Here is a 17,041-nt window from a genome sequence, read left to right as displayed (position 1 = left end):
CTCGAAAAAAGCCAACAGGATGCTGGGCATCATAAAGAGGGGCATAACAACCAGGACGCGGGAAGTCATCATGCCATTGTATCGAGTGATGGTGCGTCCACATCTGGAATACTGCGTTCAGTATTGGTCGCCGTACCTCAAGAAGGACATGGCGGTACTTGAGAGAGTCCAAAGGAGAGCAACGAAACTGGTAAGAGGGCTGGAACACTGCCCATACGCCGAGAGGTTGGATAGGCTGGGGCTCTTTTCTCTGGAAAAAAGGAGGCTCAGGGGAGATATGATAGAGACCTTCAAGATCATGAGGGGCATAGAGAGGGTGGATAGGGACAGATTCTTCAGACTGAAGGGGACAACAGGTACGAGGGGGCATTCGGAGAAACTGAAGGGAGATAGGTTCAAAACAAATGCAAGGAAGTTTTTTTTCACCCAAAGGGTCGTAGACACTTGGAATGTGCTACCGGAGGAAGTGATCAGGCAGAGTACGGTACAGGGATTCAAACAGGGATTGGACGGATTCCTGAGGGATAAAGGGATCGTGGGATACTGAGAGAGGTGCGGGGATGTAACACAAGTATAGAAAGCTAACCAGGTAATAAGTATAGAAAGCCAACCAGGTCGTGCATGTGCAAGACCGGAGGGTTAGGACTTCGATGGGAAGATAGGACTTAAATGGGAAACCAAGGGGGCCCCTTCTGGTGATTCAGACAGGTCGTGACCTGTTTGGGCCGCCGCGGGAGCGGACTGCTGGGCAGGATGGACCTATGGTCTGACCCGGCGGAGGCACTGCTTATGTTTGCATGCAGTGCCTTCATCCCATGCAAATAGATCTCATGCATATTCATTGGGGAAATTCTGAAAACTCAACTGGGTTGTGCCCTTGAGGACCAATGTTGCCCCCACCCTTGGTCTATATCAGTGGTCTCAAACTCGCTGCCCGGGGGGGCCACATGCGCTCGCCAGGTACTATTTTGAGGTTCTCGGTATGTTTATCGTAATCACAAAAGTAAAATAAAACAGTTTCTTGATCATATGTCTCTTTAGCTATAAATGACAATATTATTATTAAGACTTAGCCAAAAGGAAAGATTTATAAACTATAAAGAGTTTTACCTCATGCAAAATTGTCATTTCGTTAATAAGACATTAACTATTTTTTTCCGAGGCCCTCCAAGTACCTACAAATCAAAAATGTGGCCCTGCAAAGGGTTTGAGTTGGAGACCACTGGTCTATATCGTCCAAATTAGCCGATTACAGGAAGGATGTTTTGGGCCAGTCTCAGGTTTCTGTCAACCTCATCCTGCAGCACTGATTTCAAAAGGGACTACAAATTCCACATTGCTTTGAGAAGTACATTTAAAACCAGGACTGGCTTCAGTGTCCCTACTAGAACTGGGTCATTTGGCAGCTCTGCCTAAGACAGGGCTATCAAAGCTCTCCTGGGGAGTCCCCTAATCAGGCTATTTACACAATGAATATTCATGAACTACATCTGCATAAATCATGCAAATTGACCTCATGCATATTCACCGTTTCCAGTCTGAAGTTTCCCAGACAGAAAGACATCCCTCGAGCAAGACAATGGAGCATTCTATCACTGAGGTAGGCCCCGCCCCTACTCCACGCCTCTAGCCAGTGCGTCCGCTGATTGGTCAGAAGCGTTGCCTTTAGTTCCGCCTCTCCTTACCTCTCTCTGCAGGCAGCTCTCGGATTGGTCGCGGGTGCCCCTCAAGGGGCGTGTCTGGCGGTAGAGGAGGTGGATCCCGGCATTTCCCTTCCCCTTCTACCGCTGCACCTGTGTCGGCGATTAGCTGGAGGCGTTCCTCAGCCCCTTGGCTTCCGGCCTCAGCGCTCCGTTCTTCCGGTTGCCCGGGAGCAGAGGGAGGGGCACCAGCAAAGCTCTCTGCCGCTCTGCTCCGCAGCCGACGCCGTCCAGCTTCCCTTCAGCGCATGCGCGGCTCTTCGCTCTTGTTCTTGCCCCCCTCCAGCCGATTGGCTGGCGCCGGCTCTCTAAAACCCGCCTCTCGCCGCGGCCCCTCCCCCTCCATGCTCCGAATGGTTATAACCAGTTTCGCACCTCCCTGTCCTCCTCCAAAACCCGCCTCTCGCCGCGACTCCTCCCTCGCCCACTCCGATTGGCTGCTGCGGGCCTCACCCTCCTTTCTGATTGGTCGCTGAGGTGCGAGGGGGCGTGGTCGGAGGGACCGTGTCAGCTGCTGCAGTGCCTGCCTAAGTTAGTCGCTCCGCGCTTGTCGGAGCTGCTGGATCTTTGTGGTACTCGCGCCTTTCTCCTTTCATATAACGCTCAGGGCTAACGGGGGAGTGGCTTTTCCGCCCCCATGCACCAAAATATCGCTATGCATTATTATTAATGCAGCAAAAGCATGATCTCTATGTAATATAACAGTGCAATTATTAGAAAGGACTCTATGCAAACCTTGCACCTTATTTTTCCAGAGCTAGATCGCCTGTCAACTAGTCAATCCCAAGTTCTCTTTTTGATTTTCCTTCACTTTCTGCTTTCCCAAATCATTTGTTGCCTGGGGGATCGGTTGGTTTGAATCCAAGGAAAGATCAGCTCTCTTAATTCCCTGGTGGACAGTGACTGCAGCAACCAGGTAAAGAAACATGACATGCTTTATCTGATTTATCCGCACGACAAGCAGCAAAGGCTGATTGTTTATCCTCCCCCCCCCACGTTTATTTCTATAACCCCTGCCTGCTATATCTGCTGATGGAGGCACATCTACACTGTTTTATTTTTGTTTACATGCTCTGGATGCGGTCGGGTGCTTGAGGGGCCTGCGAGAATGTGTGAAGTTAATATGTAGCTGTTTATGCATACATGTATCTTATACATATATATACACAAACAGCATTCATCGGCAACATTGTAGCTAATGTGGATTTTTTTAAAACAATACAATCTGTTCTCTTCCGGTTTGGTCCTGGTACCTCTCTCTGCCTCTTCTTGGAGGGGTGGCTGGGATGGCGGTGATGGCTGCAAAGTGCCTGAGAAAGAAAGATTGCCTGTCTTTAGGGCCCAGGTTAATAATTGCCCAGTCATGCCCTTGTGCGAGGGCAGGCCAGAAACATAAAATTATAGTGCTTGGATTTAGGTTTTGCACTTGTACCAAATCACAGCTCCAGGTGAATTAGAATGAAAAGTTTTGTAGGTTGCTCCCTGCCCCAGAGGGCTTACGATCTAGGTTGGTACCTGAGATGCTGAAGAGTACAAGGTCACAAGAGGCCCGTGGTGCATTTTGAACCCTTGCTGTAAGTACAAGGTTGCTGCTCTATGTTTCTGTTCTGGGCTGCAGCTTGTGGTGCCACCTTCTTGGTGGAAAAGACAGGCCCTTTGACACTTTTCCCTGCTGTGAATAAAACGTGTAATGGGGATTACTACATTTCGCTTTAGTTGCCCCAAGCCAGGGGACGCTGGATCAGTTTTTGGTTCTGGAGGGGATCGGCGCCATATCAGGACCAGTGAGGGGTGCAAAAAGGAATTTGTGGTGCAGCGAGCGAGTTGCCAAACTGCAGCTGTCACTTGGTATGGACTTGGGTGGGATGCTGTAACCAGCCCTTTATCCCACGCTGCTTTGACTGCTCCACCCCTGCTTCCAAAATCTGGAGTGCAAATGGAGTCTTAAGAGAGCAGTAGGCTTCAAATCCCACTTCAGCCCTTTGAGATCTTTAGTTAATATAGCTGGTTAAAAAAAAAAGATTTGGACAAGTTTCTGGAGGAAAAATCCATAGTCTGCTATTGAGACAGACAAGGGGAAGCTACTGCTTGTCCTTGATCAATCAAAGCAAAGAAAATTGACCTCAGGAAATCCACAGAGAAAAGAACAACAGGAGAAACCAAAACAAAACACTGTGGAGTGACGATGTTCTTTCTTTATGGACTTTATTAAGAAAAGTCAAAGTTCAAAAGTACAATAATATAAGCCGCTCAAAGATAAAATAATCCACATGAGAATAAAATGATCCACATAAAAAACCTAAAGGACCTAGTCCGTTGAAGGCATGGGACCCAACACGGTCCGTGTTTCAACAAAAAGTCTTCCTCAGGGGTCCCTGAGAGTCCTATGGTTGTAGATACGACTCTCCACATATCAGTTTGTTCCACGTATCTACAACCATAGGACTCTCAGGGACCCCTGAGGAAGACTTTTTGTTGAAACACGGACCGTGTTGGTCCCATGCCTTCAACGGACTAGGTCCTTTAGGTTTTTTTATGTGGATCATTTTATTCTCATGTGGATTATTTTATCTTTGAGCGGCTTATATTATTGTACTTTTGAACTTTGACTTTTCTTAATAAAGTCCATAAAAAAGAACATCGTCACTCCACAGTGTTTTTTTGGTTTCTTCGATTTGTCCTTGATTAGTAGTATCCAGGGCGGCTGCTGTTTACCTGAATACAGGTTCAGGAGAAATCTCAACACATGAAATGTTGCTACTGAAGCTCATATATCGTAACACCATTATAGAGGCTAATGTAAACCGTATATGCTGAGAGGTGAGAGGCTGATGTGCACGGATGGGGAGAGGGTCCCTGCGGTGATAGTGTCTGAAGATCTAAAGGCGAAAAAACAGTGCGACAAGGCGGTGGCGGCTGCCAGAAGGATGCTGGGCTGTATAAAGAGAGGCATAACCAGTAGAAGAAAGAAGGTGTTGATGCCCCTGTACAGGTTGTTGGTGAGGCCCCACTTGGAGCATTGTGTTCAATTTTGGAGGCCACATCTGGCGAAGGACACAAAAAGTTTTGAAACGGTCCACAGAAGGGCGACGAAAATGATAAGAGGTTTGCACCAAAAGACGTATAAGGAGAGACTGGAAGCCCTAAATATACCTAAGTATACCTTAGAGCAGGGCTGCCCAATTCCGGTCCTCGAGATCTACTGGCAGGCCAGGTTTTCAGGATCTCCACAATGAATATGCATGAGAGAGATTTGCCTGCACTGCATTCGTGGTATGCAAATCTCTCTCATGCATATTCATTGTGGAGATCCTGAAAACCTGGCCTGCCAGTAGATCTCGAGGACCGGAATTGGGCAGCTCTGCCTTAGAGGAAAGGAGGGACAGGGGGAGATATGATTCAGACGTTCAAATACTTGAAAGGTATTAACGTAGCACAAAATCTTTTCCAGAGAAAGGAAAATGGTTGAGGGGTGGTAAACTCAAGAGCAATGTAAGGAAATTCTTCTTTACGGAGAGGGTGGTGGATGCCTGGAATGCGCTCCCGAGAGAGGTGGTAGAGATGAAAACGGTGACGGAGTTCAAAAAAGTGTGGGCTGAACACAGCGGATCTAGAATCAGAAAATAATAGTAAATATTGAAGAACTAAGGCCAGTACTGGGCAGACTTGCACGGTCTGTGTCTGTGTATGGCCATTTGGGGGAGGATAGGCTGGGGAGGGCTTCAATGGCTGGGAGGGTGTAGATCAGTGGTCTCAAACACAAACCTTTTGCAGGGCCACATTTTGGATTTGTAGATATTTGGAGGGCCACAGAAAAAAAAAAGTTAATGTCTTATTAAAGAAATGACAATTTTGCATGAGGTAAAATTCTTTATAGTTTATAAATCTTTCCTCTTGGCTAAGTCTTAATAATAATATTGCCATTTATAGCTAAAGAGACGTATGATCAAGAAACTGTTTTATTTTACTTTTGTGATTATGATAAACATACAAAAGGCCTCAAAATAGTACCTGGCGGGCCACATGTGGCCCCCAGGCTGCGAGTTTGAGACCACTGGTGTAGATGGACTGGAATTTTTACTTAAATGCTGTTTAAAATGGCGTTTCCCTCTTAACTTAGGTGCCAGTAGGAATTTCCTCCTAAGAAATGGAAAAGGGGCATGAGCTAAATCCCATATCCTCACTATGTTATCTCCCCTCTGCAAACCCTAATTTAATCTCTCAGGTAAACCCAATCTCTCATGTATACTTCCCCATGTAACTCCAATTTCTTATGTAATCATTTATCTTCATGCTTGCTGTAATTCACTGATTGTCCAGCCTTCTTTCATTGTAAACCGCCTAGAAGTCGTCTGACTATGGCGGTATAGAAAAATAAAGTTTATTATTATTATTATCCTATCCCCTAGCCTGAGAGAGGCATCTGTAGCTTTAAATGCCTCAACAGTGGGCGAGGGGATGGGGGGAGGCCTTAGGCACCCCTCTTTGTAAAGGAAACACATCTCGGAGAAGAGACTACAGATAGAGCTCTTGGAAGCGTAAATGTGCGGCTAACGCTGGGTGGACTGGTATGTAATTGTGTGCCGAATGTTCAGAGAGCTTGGGTGCAGGTGTAAATATAGATGGTAAAGTTGGATGCAGTGCAAATTATGGGATCCTTTTCTTAAGGCATGCTAGCCGATTTAGCCTGCAATAAAAGGTAACTCGTCCATAGTAAAAGGACCCCTATATTAAAATGTGTTTTCATAAGAACGAAGACAGAAAAAGGGAGAAGAAACATCAGATGATAAGTGACAAGTGAGTACAATGGCAGGACTAAATATTACTGACAGTAATCATGTTAAATCATCCGGAAAGCTATCATATCAGAAAATGCAGCAAAGAATGAAAGCTCTTAGTAGACATATTGAATATTAATATGAATATGATAAAAAGAGATCAGGTATGATCATAGTCAAAGGTCCAAACCGGTTCATAGACAAGTCGGCGAAAGACAAAGGCGCGCGCCAACAACTGAGCGCAAGACGGAGGCGCACGCCGAAGAAAATGACAGTTTTTAGGGGCTCCGACGGGGGGTTTTGTTGGGGAGCCCCCCCCCAGTTTACTTCATGGAGATCGCGCCGGCGTTGGGGGGGGTTTGGGGGGGTGTAACCCTCCACATTTTACTGTAAACTTAACTTTTCCCCTAAAAACAGGGAAAAAGTGAAGTTTTTAGTAAAATGTGGGGGGTTACAACCCCCCACACCCCCCACAACGCGGCGCGATCGCCCCCCCCCCTCGTCGGAGCCGTAAAAACAGTAATTTTGTGCGACGCGCGCCTCCGCGCTGCGCTCAATTGTCTGCGTGCGCCTTTGTCCCGGCGCGCTGGAGCCGTAAAAACAGTAATTTTGTGCGGTGCGCACCTCCACGCTGTGCTCAATTGTCTGCGTGCGCCTTTGTCCTGGCGCGCTGGAGCCGTAAAAACAGTAATTTTGTGCGGCGTGCACCTCCACGCTGCGCTCAATTGTCTGCACGCGCCTTTGTCCCGGCGCGCTGGAGCCGTAAAAACAGTAATTTTGTGCAGCGCGCACCTCCACGCTGCACTCAATTGTCTGCACGCGCCTTTGTCCCGGCGCGCTGGAGCCGTAAAAACAGTAATTTTGTGCGGCGCGCACCTCCACGCTGCACTCAATTGTCTGCGTGCGCCTTTGTCCCTGCGCGCTTTTGACCTGACACCTCGAAACCACAAAACTCCATTATTATCGACCAAGTTTTAGTATAGGCTAACGATGATTTACAATGGCCCGCTATATGACGTTCGTATTTATTATGGAGACAGAGTTCCACCATTGGTTGAAGTCAAGTTTTGTAAAGTCTTTCCAGTTTTGTAATATTATTTGAAGAGCGAGAAACTTGCTGTATGGTATTTTTGTTTGTTTTCTATTGCCCGATCTCTACCCTCATGCAATGTGGTATACTTGATGGTGTCCTTCTCTTTTGATTACTTCCGTAGTTTTTTCGGAAGCTTCTCTTATATTTCTGTATTATACTGTTCATAAAACCAATAAAATTACTGGAACTAAAAAAAAAAAAGTGTTTTCATCAGGTTAGTAAGTATTCCTTCGCAATGCATAGCCGGAACCGATGGCCCATAACCAGTGGCGTAGTGAGGGTGAAAGCCGCGCCTTCCCTGTCCCCTCCCGCCACACGCACGCCCCTTCCCCCACACCTCTTTAATGTTCCCCAGTGCAAGTAGCAACCCCAACCTGCTGCTCGCGCCAGTGCCGGCTCTTCCTCCGACGCGATGTCCTAGGCGCAAGTACAGGAAGGGACGTCGGAAGGGAAGGGGCACGCGCAGTAGTGGGGAGCGGGGGGATGGAGAGGAGGACAAGTGCCAGCGCACCCACCAAGACGGTGCCTGGGGCGGACCGCCCTTCCCCCTTATTTCGCCATTTCCTATAACACCAAAAAAATAGTCTTCTTCAGGTCAGAGGCAGCACAGAAGGTTCCGAGGAGAGGAATTTTCATCAGTTTTTCACATTAAACTGCGTTTTTTGTTTTATTTCACAAGCAGGAGGCTCCTATTTCAGGCGCTCTTTACGCATTTCATCATTATTTGATTTCCCTTTAGCCAGGGGTGGTCATTACAAAGAAATCACAACCAATTGCGGTCGTATCGGTACATTGTCAATATCGCGCAGGACAATTGTGCCCCGACAGTTCCGCTCCATCAATTGTGCGCGCCAAGTGGTTGATCGCTGGAATAGTCTTCCACTTCAGGTTATTGAGGCCAGCAGCGTGCCTGATTTTAAGGCCAAATGGGATAGACACATGGGATCTATTCACAGAGAAAGGTAGGGGAGGGTCATTGGGGTGGGCAGATTAGATGGGCCGTGGCCCTTATCTGCCGTCTATTTCTATGTTTCTATGTTTCAAGTGCACGCATGAAGGAAGCAGGATTTTCGGGGCACAATTGTAAGTGTAGGGGGGGGGTGGTTTGCGGCAATCTTCAAATTGAGAGCGCATCGACATTCCCCTGAAGGAGAGCACAATTGTAGTGGGGGGGGGGTTCCCCCACACCCCCCTCAGAGCGGAAACGGGAAGGCTTCGGGAGGAGACAGCGAGTGTGTTCAGGGGTTCCCGGCCAAACCTCCCCTCAGAGCGCAAATGGTAAGGCATTGGGGGCGGCGGGCATGTGTCCTGCGTGCAAATGTCGGGGCGGAATTGTCGGCACGCCAGTATCCTGCGCACATTTGCCGGGTCACCGTCGTATCAAGCAGCTATATGGGATTATGACCTTCGCCAGTTCTTTTCAAGCGCTCCATCTTATATGAATTTTAGGAAATTGTTACGGTAGAAACGTATATATGAAATTTTTATAACATTATTCATATGTGAAGATGAACTTTTTGTAGCTCGCGGTTGATGTTCAGCTTCTCTTAAATTGGTCAAGGGATTGCGGTATACAAATGTCGTGTTATGTTTTAAAGGCAGCCGGGAAGGAACAAACGCGCACTTATGTCGGAGCAAAACCGAAGTAAAAGCACACATTCGCGCCCGTTCTTCTCTGCCTAACTATGAACCTCGCAAAAATTCCACGGGCCAGGTTGTATCCGTAGGAGTTTCGTCAGCCGTAAGCCCGAAGTCATAATGCCATTGTATAGATCCATGGTGAGACGCCCATCTGGAATAACATAGAAACATAGAAAATGACGGCAGAAAAGGGCCATAGCCCATCAAGTCTGCCCACTCCAACAACCCTCCCCTAATCTACACTCTATCACTCGTCCCCAATCTGCCCTCCTCTATGCTACCCTCGTAGGGATCCGACGTGGGTATCCCATTTATTTTTAAAATCTTGTATGCTGCTGGCCATGATCACCTGCTCCGGGAGCTCGTTCCAATGGTCCACCACTCTTTCAGTGAAGAAGTACTTCCTGGTATCCCCATGAAACTTCCCCCCCCTGATTTTCAACGGATGTCCCCTTGTGGACGAGGGCCCTTTTAGAAGGAAAATGTTGTCATCCACCTCTATTCGACCAGTGATGTACTTAAACGTTTCTATCATATCTCCCCTCTCCCTACGTTCCTCGAGAGAGTATAGCCGCAACTTGTGCAGCCTGTCTTCATACGAGACATCCTTGAGCCCCAGGACCATCCTGGTGGCCATTCGCTGAACCGACTCAACTCTCAGCACATCCTTACGGTAGTGCGGTCTCCAGAATTGCACACAGTATTCCAGATGAGGTCTCACCATGGAATACTGTGTACAATTCTGGAGGCCGCATTACCGCAAAGATGTGCCGAGACTTGAGTCGGTCCAGCGAATGGCCACCCGGATGGTCTCAGGACTCGGAGATCTCCCGTATGAGGAACGGCTGGATAAATTGCAGCTCTACTCACTCGAGGAGCGCAGAGAGAGGGGAGACATGATCGAGACGTTCAAATATCTCACGGGCCCTATCGAGGTGGAAGAGGATCTCTTCTTTTTTCAAGGGTCCCACGGCAACAAGAGGACATCCGTGGAAACTCAGGGGCGGGAAATTGCATGGCGACGCCAGGAAATATTTCTTCACCGAAAGGGTGGTTGATCGCTGGAATAGCCTTCCACTACAAGTAATTGAGGCCAACAGCGGGCCTGATTTTAAGACAAAATGGGATCGTCACGTGGGATCTCTTCACAGAGGAAGGTAGGGGAGGGTCATCGGGGTGGGCAGACTGGATGGGCCGTGGCCCTTATCTGCCGTATGTTTCTATGTGAGACTCCTGAAGAAAAAGCGCGATGTGTGCCGACACGTCTGTTTTTGTCTGGCCGTGTGGCACAAGAGCCGCGCTTAACTTTGCACGTCTGTGTCTCACGACGTTCCTCCCCCTACTTCCTTGTTAGCTGCAAGTTTTCTATTTAATAGCGTCGTTTAACCGTGCGTACAATTTAAATATGATTTGCTTTGAGCCACTGTCGCGCAAATTGTTTTGCGTGGCTTTGAGCATCGGCCCCTCGGTTACGTCTGACTGACCTAGGGTTTATTTTGTCTTTTATCCCCAGAGGATCCTAGCCAGTTTTAAAAATCTACCTGTGCAGGTATCCGCTAGAGCCTCGGCACCCTGAGGTTGTGGGTTCAAACCCACACTTCTCCTTGTGACCCTGGGCAAGTCACTTAATCCCCCCATTGTCCTAGGTACATTACATAGATTGTGAACCCGCCAAGTCAGACAAGGAAAAATGCTTAAGTACCTGAATAAATTAATGTAAACCACTGAGTTCCCCTCGGAGAACGGTATAGAAAATTGACTAAATAAAGTGTGCATTGCTTTGATTCTGAGCATGAACCAGGCTATTTGTGGTGGTACAGAGAGATTTGGTGAGACAAAGTGGCCTCCCCTCCCTCCCCTGCAGGAAGGAGGGCTGAAGGCCACACAGGAGTATCCATGTTGGGGTAGGGATCTGAACTCGCATCCCACCTGGGGTAAAACTCCTGGAATTCAGAGCTCATGCCTTTTCCTTTCCTTGCCCATCCCTGCATTGCAGAAGAGGGCCTCGCCTGCCCACACAGACAGTGACGATTCCCTCTGCCATGTTAATATTCAGTTTCTCTGCCTCAGATCTCGGCCTGGTCGGGTATGCCTTCTTCTTTTTTTTTTTTTTGCCTGTTTTTGGTTCTGTAATTTTAAATTCCCAGTGTATCATTATGTGGCTTTGTGACTGCCTTTTGAAATCTACAGATTCTCACTTGTGGGCTCAGCAGATAACTTCTAGTCGACGTCCTTATCTGCCCGGGATATTTTATTATTATTTTTTTTTAATGCTGCAGTGCTGATCACAAACCCCCCTCTCGTGAAAAACTCTCCCATTGAAGGGAATTTGTGTTGTCAATTTGGCTTCCTGGCAGCTGGAATTGCTTAGCTTTTTAGTTTGCAACTGGAGAGGGACGTGTTGTCTGCATTTTTATATATACAGTGACTTTGTAGAAGGGGAGAGTTGTTTTTGACCTGTGCCTTGCTTAGAATTAGCAGGGACTGTAGGACTGAGTGCTCCCATCACGTATCTTCTATAGAATTCTACAGCTGAGACTTGGCAAGAAATTGAGTGTTCTGCCATACTCATGCTATAGCGGACTGTTGAAAGATCGGGTGTGCCCTGTAACTTAACAATTACTGTAGGACTGAGGGCAGGGACTTTGCAGGAGAGCTGAGTGTGCCTGGTGTTCTTGGCCCTGAAGACAGCCGTGGCTTTACCGAATTCATGTGAGGATTGAATAAAAATAAGTTACTGGTTTGTAAAAGGACCGAGTATTCTCATGCGCTGTCAAGCGGTTGGACGTTTTTGGGGTGGGGGTAGAATTTGGAGCCGTGGAAGACATGTCTGGCTGTTTCCCTTGAAACCCAGACGGGCCTTTGTGTCCCTGTCAGTTTGTCCAAAGCTTTGTGCATGCTAAATTAATGAAGAGCCTGCGTACACGATGCAGAGTGAATATCGGGCCGTCAGATTCACAGGAATAAATGCGCGCGGTGGCGATAACCTCTGGGCAACCAGCCAATCAGATAGCCACATGGAGGGAACATTCCATTCCCTGCCCGTCTGTGCGGTGTGCCGCGAGGTGGTTGCTGAGGGTAAGAGACTTACCCAGCTGTACAACAGAAGAGGGAACTTCAGTTTTTTGAAAAAAAAAAAAACAGCATTGGTCTAAAGCAGGGGTGTCCAACCTTTCGGCTTCCCTGGGCCGCATTGGCCGAAAAAAAATGTTTCTGGGGCCGCGCAAACGCTGCAGCAAGACAGAAGAGGGAGCCGGCAAGACGGTAAACACCTCGGGGGCAGCGGAGGAAAACACCTCATCGCCCTCGACCGGGGCCGCACAAAATACTTCATGGGGGCCGCAGGTTGGACACCCCTGGTCTAAAGTGTTCATTAATAATCTGCATCGCTGTGTTTTATTGTTCTCTATTTGCTACCGTTAAAGTTTTGTGAGATTTAAGAGCAGGGAGGATGCTGTGCTGTTCGTCATCAGCAGCTTCCTGTTTTTAGCACTGTAGCATAGCAGGTGATAGAACTCATAAAAGAATGAAAGGAGCTTATTTTGCAAAACACTTGTGCACAAAGGTGTTGGGGGGGGGGGACACCCCCCCTGAATTATCATGTCTTGAACGGCAGTGGAAATCTGTTCCTTGCCATTTTTTAATCATTTTAGCTTATTTTACATAATTCTAGACTTTTTATACTTTGTTCCCCTTCCTTATGTCTTGATCCCTCTTCTCTCTTTCTCTTCATACAAATTGTATTTCTGCCCTTCTCCATCTTGTATCGGTAAGTTTCTTAAGCCCTTAAAAATGTAAATGGTGCAACCCCAGTGACCAGCGGAGTTGTTGTAAAGACATAAGCACATAAGAATAGCCTTACTGGGTCAGACCAATGGCTCATCAAGCCCAGTAGCTCATTCTCACGGTGGCCAATCCAGGTCACTAGTTCCTGGCCAGAACCCAAGGAGTAGCAATATTTCATGCATGCAAGCAGTGGCTTCCCCCATGTCTTTCTCAATAACAGACTATGAACTTTTCCTCCAGGAACTTGTCCAAACCTTTCTTAAAACCAGCTACGCTATCCGCTCTTACCACAACTTCTGGCAATCCGTTCCAGAGCTTAACTATTCTCTGAGTGAAAAAAAAATTTCCTCCTATTGGTTTTAAAAGTATTTCCCTGTAATTTCATGGAGTGTCCCCTAGTCTTTGTCATTTTTGACAGAGTGAAAAATCGATCCACTTGTACCTGTTCTACTCCACTCAGGATTTTGTAGACTTCAATCATATCTCCCCTTTTCCAAGCTGAAGAGCCCTAACCGTTTTAGTCTTCCCTCATACGAGAGGCGTTCCATCCCCTTTATCATCTTGGTCGCTCTTCTTTGAACCTTTTCGAGCCAAGTGATAAGGAGACAATTGAACGCAATACTTCAGATGGGTGTTCTGCCACATTCCTGCTATAGGGGACTGCTCAAGCAGAAGGGGAATTCCCTTTACATGGCGGCAGCAGAGAGGAGGTGCGAGTCGGATGTTGATGCCCCACTGATCCACTCTGCCCGAAACCACGTTTTTGCCATTGAAGATGCAGTGGGGGAGGCAAGGCAGGGTGGCTGACCGCATAACCCTGAGCTTTCATATGAAAGGGCAGTGGGAGTGGATCCAGATCAATGTTGCAAGTTACAACCTCAGGGTGTTGGCTGGCAAACTGTGTTGTGGGCTGAGGCGAAGGGGCCAGGATTTGACTTTGATTTAAACTGTGTTTTTCAATGCTTTGGGCGGTGTTTTCTTTTCCATTCTGAAAGGGATATGACAGATTTGAGAAACAATTTGGAAAGATGTGTGCCAGGAGAAGGAATGTGAGAAGCTATAGGGAAAACATTGCACGGTTGAAAGGCAGAGTGTTTATTCATGAGACAAAAAGTCCTAAGCACCCCCTGTTGTTCAGTGTTGAGGGCCTCACAGAAAAGCTCTGCCAATGTACCTCACTCCTGCCCTGCAGTACTCCCTGCTGCTCCGGTTCTGAGACCCTCACACATAGTTCTGTCAATGCACCTCACTCCTGCCCTGCAGCACTCTTTGCTATTCCAGTACTGAGACCCTTATTCACGTCTCTGCCAATTCACCTCACTCCTGCCCTGCTGCACTCTCTGATATTCCAGGCCTGAGATCTTCACACACAGCTCTGCCAATGCACCTCACTCCTTTCTTGCATCACTCCTTGCTAGTCTAGTACTGAGACCCTCTGCCAATGCACCAGACGCCTGCCCTAGAGTGTGATACGGATCAGCAAGTGTGGAAAACTCAATCTTCTGTCTCTAGATTACAAAGGTCCTTCCATTGGCTTACAGCTATCTGAGTTTACAGGGATAAGAACATACATACTGGGTCAGACGAATGGTCCATCCAGCCCAGTTTCCTGATTCCACACTGGCCAATCCAGGTCACAAGTACTTGCAGAAACCCAAATAGTAGCAGTATTCCGTTGGGAGTCCACAAAGAGTAGAAGATTCCGGAATCCTAAATAGTAGCAACATTCCATGTGGGAACCCCAAAGAATAGTAAGATTCCAGAACCCCAAAGATTAGCAACATTCCATGCAGAATTCCCAAAGAGTAGCGACATTCCAGGGCAAACAGTGGCTTCCCCGGTGTCATTCTTAATAGGAGACTATGGGCCTTTTCTCCAGGAACATATCCAAACCTTTCTTAAACCCAGCTACACTAAATGCTGTTACCATATCCTCCAGCAATGAGTTCTAGAGCTTAATTATTCTTTCAGTGATAAAATATTTCCTCTGGTTTGTTTAACTCTGTCCTACCCCACGGACAGAGACCCCCCCCCCCCCCCTTCAACATTTCTGCCAATTCACATCACTCCTGCCCTGCTGCACCCATTTGCTCTTCCAGTACTTAAAACTTTCCGATACACACATCAGATAAAAATTTTCATGCATCTAGAGCAGGGGTAGGGAACTCCGGTCCTCGAGAGCCGTAGTCCAGTCGGGTTTTCAGGATTGCCCCAATGAATATTGCATACACTGCTTTCAATGCATATTCATTGAGGAAATCCTGAAAACCCGACTGGACTACGGCTCTCGAGGACCGGAGTTCCCTACCCCTGATCTAGAGGAAGGATACGTTGGTTCCGTGTCTATGTGTGATACCTATCATGTTCTCTTAAGAGCCTCCAGTGTTTTAGGCATGTTCATGAGCCTGACAGATCTTTGAAATATTTTTTCTTTTATCTGTTGAGAGAGCGGGTCCTGCCAAACTAACTTCACCTCAGGTGCTGTGAAAGCAGCAAACACGAGCTCCTTGTACCTGGCTCATATTCACGTGAAAAAGTGTCTATATTTGATTTTGATCACAATCCGGCGAAGCAGAGACTGATGGTCTCCAGTTCTTGCCCACACTGTGGCCCCTGCGTTTGCCCGAAGTTGCTCAGTTATGTGCCCTTTGCAAATGGATGCGTCCGGCCAGCATTGCCCTCCCGATCTATCGATTTCAGGGAAGGCGGCATCGACCCTAGAACTCCATCTTAAAAGACACAAGGTAGACACAGAGCTAAACACCTTGAAAGTTTAGTGAGGGTGTGGAAATGGTGGCTCCTTTGGTGATTTTCCCTTGAGCAAAGAAGAGGCATTTGTTTCACAGACTCTAATGGATGTTTACAAGGAAGTAGGGAGTAGAACTAGAAATTACAATACAGGGAGACCAGCAAATCTTGTCTGGCCTTTGCTTATACGGAATTATCTCTTTTGTGCAGCCTTTGGGAACTTATTTGGTGGAGAGACTGAATGAATTCTTTGCTTCAGTCTTTACAGAAGAAGATGTACGTATATACTCGAATATAAGTCGATCCAAATATAAGTCAAGACCCCCCATTTTTCTCCCCCCAAAAGGAGGAAAAAATGGTAGACTCGGGGTCTCGAATATAAGATGGGGGCTTAATATTCAAGTGCCATGCCCTGCCAGGCTCTGTACCCAGCCCCCCCATCCCTGCCAGGCTCTGCACCCAGCCCTCTTCTTTCCCTGCCCTACCAGGCTCTATACCTAGCCCTCCTCACTCCTTGCCAGGCTTTGCACCCTACCTCGGTTCATAGTCAGTCGTGCGCGAGACACCAGCGTGCCGACAATCGAGCACTGACAATTGAGCGCAAGACACCAGCACGCCGCGGAAAAACTTAGTTTTAAAGAGCTCCGAAGCGAGGTGTGAGTGGGGACCCCCCCACCCACTTTACTGCATAGTGTTCGCACTGCTGTTGGGGGGGAGTTTGGGAGGTTGGAACCCTCCATTATAAAGAAAACAGAACTTTTTCAGATTTTTTTCGGGGAAAGTTCCGTTTTCTCTATAATGTGGGGGGTTGCACCCCCACGCCTCTCCCAATGGCAGCGCGAACACTATGCAGTAAGTGTGTGTGTGTGGGGGTTCCCCTCCCCACCCCCCGTCGGAGCTCTTTAAAACTAAGATTTTCCGCGGCACACTGGTGTCTTGCACCGAATTGTCAGCGCTCGATTGTCGGCACACTGGTGTCTGGCGCGTGATTGTTCCATCACCCCCTGCCTTATCTTCCTACCTCTGGTGGCAACTAACTTTTTGTTTTTAACCCCCCCCCCCCTCCGGCACACGCTTACCTGCCATTTTTAATTCCTGGTGGTCCAGCAGTGTATGGGGCAGGAACTATCTTTCCTTGCCCTGCCCCATGCTGAGCCTCTCTGCCCCCGTTCCCTTTTGGTGGCCTGCTTCCTGCTCAGCCCCGCGCTGCTCTCGGAAGAACTGGCGGCAGCTATTCACAGAGCAGCGTGGGGCTGAGCAGGAAGCAGGAAGAGCTTGGCCCTGTTGGGTGCGCC

The 17,041-nt window shown here is 47.9% G+C and overlaps 2 protein-coding genes across 6 annotated transcripts in view; one reads left to right on the top strand and one right to left on the bottom strand.

The window, feature by feature from the left end:
- Nucleotides 1-17,041, top strand: part of LOC117367510 (myosin-10-like) — a 125,949-nt gene that overhangs the window by 4,264 nt on the left and 104,644 nt on the right. For 2 of the 4 annotated variants that reach the window (XM_033960093.1, XM_033960089.1), the window contains exon 1: nucleotides 2,238-2,616. The exons of 1 other annotated variant lie outside the window; for it this stretch is intronic. The gene's annotated coding sequence lies outside the window, so the exon portion shown is untranslated. Of the gene's footprint in view, nucleotides 1-2,237; nucleotides 2,617-17,041 lie in introns of those variants that run through there. One more of the 4 variants, XM_033960092.1, reaches the window with a different exon arrangement.
- Nucleotides 1-17,041, bottom strand: part of MPV17L (MPV17 mitochondrial inner membrane protein like) — a 41,063-nt gene that overhangs the window by 15,197 nt on the left and 8,825 nt on the right. The window contains exon 1 of one of the 2 annotated variants that reach the window (XM_033960095.1): nucleotides 1,686-1,975. The exons of the other annotated variant lie outside the window; for it this stretch is intronic. The gene's annotated coding sequence lies outside the window, so the exon portion shown is untranslated. Of the gene's footprint in view, nucleotides 1-1,685; nucleotides 1,976-17,041 lie in introns of those variants that run through there. 2 annotated transcript variants of the gene reach the window in all.

This window comes from Geotrypetes seraphini, chromosome 10 (genome assembly GCF_902459505.1).
Source record: "Geotrypetes seraphini chromosome 10, aGeoSer1.1, whole genome shotgun sequence".
Taxonomy (NCBI): Eukaryota; Metazoa; Chordata; class Amphibia; order Gymnophiona; family Dermophiidae; genus Geotrypetes; species Geotrypetes seraphini.
Note: the sequence above shows the minus strand (reverse complement) of the source record. Positions and strands in the feature narration are given on the sequence as shown.